The following is a 6148-nucleotide window of genomic DNA, read 5'->3' on the forward strand; positions in this document are numbered from 1 at the left end:
GCATGGAACCTGCTTAAGATCCTCTCTCTCTCTCTCTCTCTCTCTCTCTCTCTCTCTGTCCTTCTGCCCTTCTCCCATTCATATTTTCTCTCTCAAAAAAAAAAAAAGAAAGAAAATATGAACTACAAGATTATGGGTGAATTTAATTTAAAACAGGTTTAGGGGTGCCTGGGTGGCTCAGTCGGTTAAGTGTCCAACTTCAGCTCAGGTCATGATCTCACAGTCCATAAGTTCAAGCCCTGCATTGGTCTCTGTGCTGACAGCTCAGACCCTGGAGCCTGCTTTGGATTCCGTACCTCCCTCTCTCTCTCTCTGCCACTCCCCTGCTCTGTCACTGTCTCTCTCTCAAAAATAAATAAACATTAAAAAAAAAAAAAACAACTTTAAACTTGGAGTTCCTGGCTGACTCAATGGGTAGAGCCTGTGGCTCTTGATCTCAGGGTTGTGAGTTCAAGCCTCATGTTGGGCATGGGTTCAAGCCTCATGTTAAAAACAAACAAAAAAATAGATTTAAACTTTCTAACTGCATAAATAAAAGTTACAGCACCCAGAGATTTTATCAGCAAATGCAGGTAACCATTTTACAAATCCAAAGTCAATTCTCAAGCAAGATATTTGGTGTCAGTTTGGGCAGGGTATAGGGAAAAGATCACAAATAATCCAAAATCACAGTTAAAACTGGTCAAAAAGAAGATATAATGTAAACTACAGTTGCAATTACATTATATATTTAGAAACACATTTATTGTTCTATAGCCAAAATAATGCAAGTTCTACAGCTTGGAAACATTAAACATTACATAAATTGCTTGATGAAAAACCACCAAAAAGTTAACATAAGAAGATAATTATGGCTATTCTTTTTAATGTTAGTTTATTTTTGAGAGAGAGAGAGAATCATAGTGTGAATGGAGGAGGCACAGAGAGAGGGAGACACAGAATCCAAAGCAGGCTTCAGGCTCCGAGCTGTCAACACAGAGCCCGACATGGGGCTTGAACTCAAGAAACATGAGATCATGACCTGAGCCAAAGTTGGATGCCGAACCAAGCAAGTCACCCAGGCGCCCCTAATAATGGCTGCTTATTGTCTTACCTAAAATCTTTTTTTTTTTTTTTACACATTAAAATAGGATCAAGGAATTCTCTATCTGCTAGGTAGAGCCACATCTACTTTTTTTTTTTTTTTTTTTTGAGCCACATCTACTTTTACAATTTACTATGATGGACACTAGAGAAGCTGGATCAGACACTTGAGAACTTACTTAAAGGCATCAGATGGCTACCCAGGCAACCAGGATTTGAGGAGACGACTCCAGAAAGAAAGGAAGTGTTGAGAAGTGAGCCCCACATTCTCTCTTGCTTTTCCCCTCCAAGTACTTGCTGATTCCTATGCCACAGGAACCTGCATTCTTGGAGGAAAGCACAGTATTAATTTGCCGCACTTGACAGGGCCACTGCTAGAAATACAAAAATTGGAATTCAGGAACGACTGAGGAGGCGGCCTGGGAAACACCATAGGCTTTGCATTGTATTTTCTGGATGCTCAAGCCAAGGTTTCCCACATCCCTGGCGTGCGCTCACAGGTGCTCTCATTTTCTTCTAAGCTGGGATATGTTTTATGTAGTGTGAGATAGGAGCCCACTTCACTTTGCTGGAGATGGGTAACCAGTCAAGGCCAGCATCATTTATGAAGTAAACTAGCCATTCCCCTCTAAACAGAAAAATTGCTTTTGTCACGTATTAAATTGAGGCGATCTATTTCTGGATTCTCTCTGTTGTTACACTGATCTGTTTGTATATTCAAACATGCAGTAGACATTCATCAGTCCTTTTGACGGTTCATCATCTGAACCCGTTCCTGTATTTGGGGGAATCTCCATCTTAAGATTCTTATCCCCACCTTATGAGCCCAACCCTCACAAAAAAAGCTGAAAATGCCAGATAAACCCTTTCTCAGCTTCCCTTGCAGCTAAGATGCAGTAGCAGCTAGCTTCTAAAATGGCCCCAGTGATGTCTGACTCCTGGCATTTACATCTTTGGGTAATCCCCTCTCACTGAATAGGGTTATTGCAGAAGTGATGGTGTGATTTCTGAGGTTGGTAAGGACTTATTATGGCTACTCCCCGGCTTTTCACTCACTCTGGAGAAACCTGCCATGCAATGAGCACACTCAAACAGCCCTACGAAGGTCCATGAGGTGAAGAACTGAGATCTCCCACCAAGAGCTATATGAGTGAGCCATCACAGAAGCAAACCCCGCAGCCTGTCAAACCTTAGATGACAGCATCGCACACTGACATCCTGACCGCAGCCTCATGAGACCGTGAACCAGAACCACCCAGTTCAGCGCCCCTGGATTCCTGACCTACAGATACGATGAGACAATAAACGTTTACTGTTTTAAGCTGTATAGTTTGGGGATAATTTATTACATGGCAATAGATAATACTTAGGGTCTGGCACCTGACCCAAGTTCTCTATTTGTTTTATATTCTTCAGTAACATCTTCTAGGTTTTTTTCACGTTGGAGCTCTTTCTTGTCAAATTACTCCTAAATATTTGATGGGTTTTGCCTCTAATATACATGAAGTCTTTTAAATTTCCATTTCTTTTTTTTTTCCTTTTTTTAAAAAATGTTTTTCTTTATTCTGAGAGAGAGAGAGTAAGCGAGGGGCAGAGAGAAAGGGAGAGAGAGAATCCCAAGCAGGCTCCATGCTGTCAGCGTACAGCCCAATGTGGGGCTCAAACTCACAAACCATGAGATCATGACCTGAGCTGAAACCAAGAGTTGGACGCTTAACCAACTGAGCCATCCAGGCGCCCCTTAAATTTCCATTTCTATGTGTTTTTTGCAAGATTAGAGCAAGTCTATTTGTGTTTATATATTTATCTCATAGTCAATAATTTACCAAACATTGTGTGTGTGTGTGTATACACACATATATATATATAATTTTTTTTTCCTCCCTAACTAGAATCTCTTGGGTTTCCAGGGTATACAGTCATTTCAACAGTAAGAAGCGATTCCAAAATAAAAGACTTCAACTTTCTTTTTTTTTTTTTTTTAAATTTTTTTTTTCAACGTTTATTTATTTTTGGGACAGAGAGAGACAGAGCATGAACGGGGGAGGGGCAGAGAGAGAGGGAGACACAGAATCGGAAACAGGCTCCAGGCTCTGAGCCATCAGCCCAGAGCCCGACGCGGGGCTCAAACTCACGGACCGCGAGATCGTGACCTGGCTGAAGTCGGACGCTTAACCGACTGCGCCACCCAGGCGCCCCGACTTCAACTTTCTTAAGGTTAATGCCAGTTACTTCATGTTCTTGTCTTAGACCCTCCTAAAGAGTGTGGGACAATTCTGACAATAAAAGGCATGTCTGTCTGGTTCCTGATTCCTACTGAAACGGGTTATAGTGTTTTGCTGTTTAGAATGATATTTGCTATAGGGCCACTTGGGTGGCTTCGTCAGTTAAGCATCTGACTTCGGCTCAGGTCATGATCTACCAGTTTGTGAGTTCGAGCCCTGCATCGGACTCTGTGCTGACAGTTCAGAGCCTGGAACCTGCTTTGGATTCTGTGCCTCCCTTTCTCTCTCCCCTTCCCCTGCTCACACTCTGTCTCTCAAAAATAAATAAACATTTTTAAAAATTTAGAATGATAGTTGCTATGATTTTTTTATCAAGGTATAATTTACACACAAAATCCACTTTTTTAAGTGTAGAGGTTTTTTTTAATCCACTAACCACCTCCAAAATCAAGATCAAAAGCACTTCCATCACTCCAAAAAGTCCCCTCATACTCTTCTGCAGTCATTCTCTTATATCTTTGCTTCAGTTTAAATAAGATACATGTACTTATGCAAGTCCACCATTAATATTTGTTCAAGCTCTGCACAGAGACCATATCTACATTGTTCACCCGTATACTGCCAGCACCTTGCAGGACACCGGGCACATACCAGATCAACACTTCCTGAATGAATGGATGAATGACCCAACCAACAGATTCACCATGATGCTCACCCTCATTCCTTCACGCTCCCTGATTGCAACTGCTTTCCTGCCGTCATCTCCCTGGTCTGCATTCTCCCTGACTCCTCACTGTGGGAGTACACCTGTCACCAGGTGAGCTGTCCAATGCCCCTGAGGGTACCCCTTTGCCTATATGGTTTTCTCTTCCAAGAAGCAGCTTACCAACAGCAACAACAACAAAGGCAGCTTTTTCCCGTAGTGTCCATGGACATATGGTGTCAAAGGGAAAAACTAAAACTAGAAAGCAAAAGAATCCGATCCAAAGCTAGGGAGTTTAATAACAGCCTGGGGTATAAGTTCTGGAGGAACTAGACCAAGATGGGAAGTGAAAATCAACAATGGGTCAAAAATCAGAAGAGGTGGAGACCCCAGGGGAGAAACGGCAAGGCTGGGTTCTGAACAAGCTGCCCTTTCCTTGTACAAGGTGCACGGCCAGGGATCCCATCTTAAAGGGGCAGAGCTGAGCCAGACAACAGCCAGCCATCTTCTGCCAGACCATGTCTCAGGTCTTGCCTGCCTCATAGATCCCCACCATCATCTGATGAAGCCTCTACCCACAAGCAATGGATCTATTTTGGAAGGCATGTATCATTCTCAGTTCCCTCCAGGTGCAACACTGAACTAGCCACCACTGACCAGTTCAGATGGAATTCGCAGTTTCAGAACTGGTTGCTTACTTGTCCAGAACTAGAGAAAAAGGTGAAGAAGTTGAGCTGTGAAATGCAGAAAAGTGAAAGAACCCCCCCTTTTCTAAAAGCAAAAAATAAATAAATAAATAAAAATAATAATAATAAACAGGAGCTAAAATATACAAAAATGCAATTATTTGAGACTTCTGAATGTAATTGCCACCCTAGCATACTCAAAAAAAAAAAAAAAAACAATCACAGAAGCACTTAAAAAAAACTTTGCAAGGTACCCTTTGCTTACTAATAACAAACGTTGACAATCTGGGCAGATGTAAATAATTCACCACCACAATGTGTAAACACCAACCACAAGAGTTAAGATTGGCCAACCTAAACAGGGGAAGTTACAAAAGATTATGATAGACTTTCAACTGAAAAGCTTGTCTTTAGGAATTCGGATAATTATCTAAAAACAAATTCAAAGTTCCATTTTTTCTGGAGGAAGCGAGAAGGGACTGGTTTTTATTGGAAACGAGGTCGGCTTCGGGGGCGTATGGAAAGACTAGGTTAAAGAGACACAGAAAGTATTTCCAAAGGCGCAAGCTTAGGGTGAGGGACTTCCCTGGCCGGAAAGCCACCTGGTGCTTTGTGTCTTTCTAAACGCTGACTGGGTATTTCTATGAAGTGACCACGCTGCACACCCTCTCATTTGCAGCCCCACAGGTTTTGCTTTCAAATATCTGCAGGTGTATCCTCCTAAACCGAGTAAACGAGTACTTTTTTTTCTTTCTGTGCTAGACGGAATTTTACGAACACGCGCTCCACCTGGCTTATGGTAGGGATTCTAGGGCCGCTGGTCACCGCCTTTGAGCTTTAGGAGTGAGTTGAGGGCATCGAAGTTGTTCTAAATTTTCCTCAAAGGAAAAAAAGAAGCCCCACTCTCCTCTTCTACAAACCGAACCAGGGAGGCCACAGGCTCCGGCCACGGAATGCAGAGATGCAGTGAAGGCTCCGGCGGCTCAAACGATGCCGGAGGAGCCAGATTCGTATTTACCGACCATAAGTGGAACCCCGACTCGGAAAGGCCGATCCCCGAACACTGGGCGGCTTTGGCCAGGGTGTCGGGGCTCTCCGGGCCTGTTTCTACAGGCTGTGATACAGTGGAGAGTCCTGGAATAAGTACAGACATTGACTACAAACAGAACGAGACGTAAATTCTAAACCACGCAGCACCGAATTCCCGCAAAGACACGTTGGAAAATGCGGAAGAGCCAAGCTACGCAGCTGGCCCGAAGTCCAAAGACTACGATTCCCAGCATTCAATACAGTGTACCTCCCCCACCCCTGTGCGTTGCATGCCGGTAATTGTAGTTTCTCACCACTCCCATCTAAAAAGTGCTCGGGCGATTTTCAACCTCTCACGTGTTTCTCTTTCCCCAGAAGCACTGCCAAAGAGAAAGCTGACGGCGAAAAGTCGCGCTGGAATC

This window comes from Prionailurus bengalensis, chromosome B4 (assembly GCF_016509475.1).
Source record: "Prionailurus bengalensis isolate Pbe53 chromosome B4, Fcat_Pben_1.1_paternal_pri, whole genome shotgun sequence".
Lineage (NCBI taxonomy): Eukaryota > Metazoa > Chordata > Mammalia > Carnivora > Felidae > Prionailurus > Prionailurus bengalensis.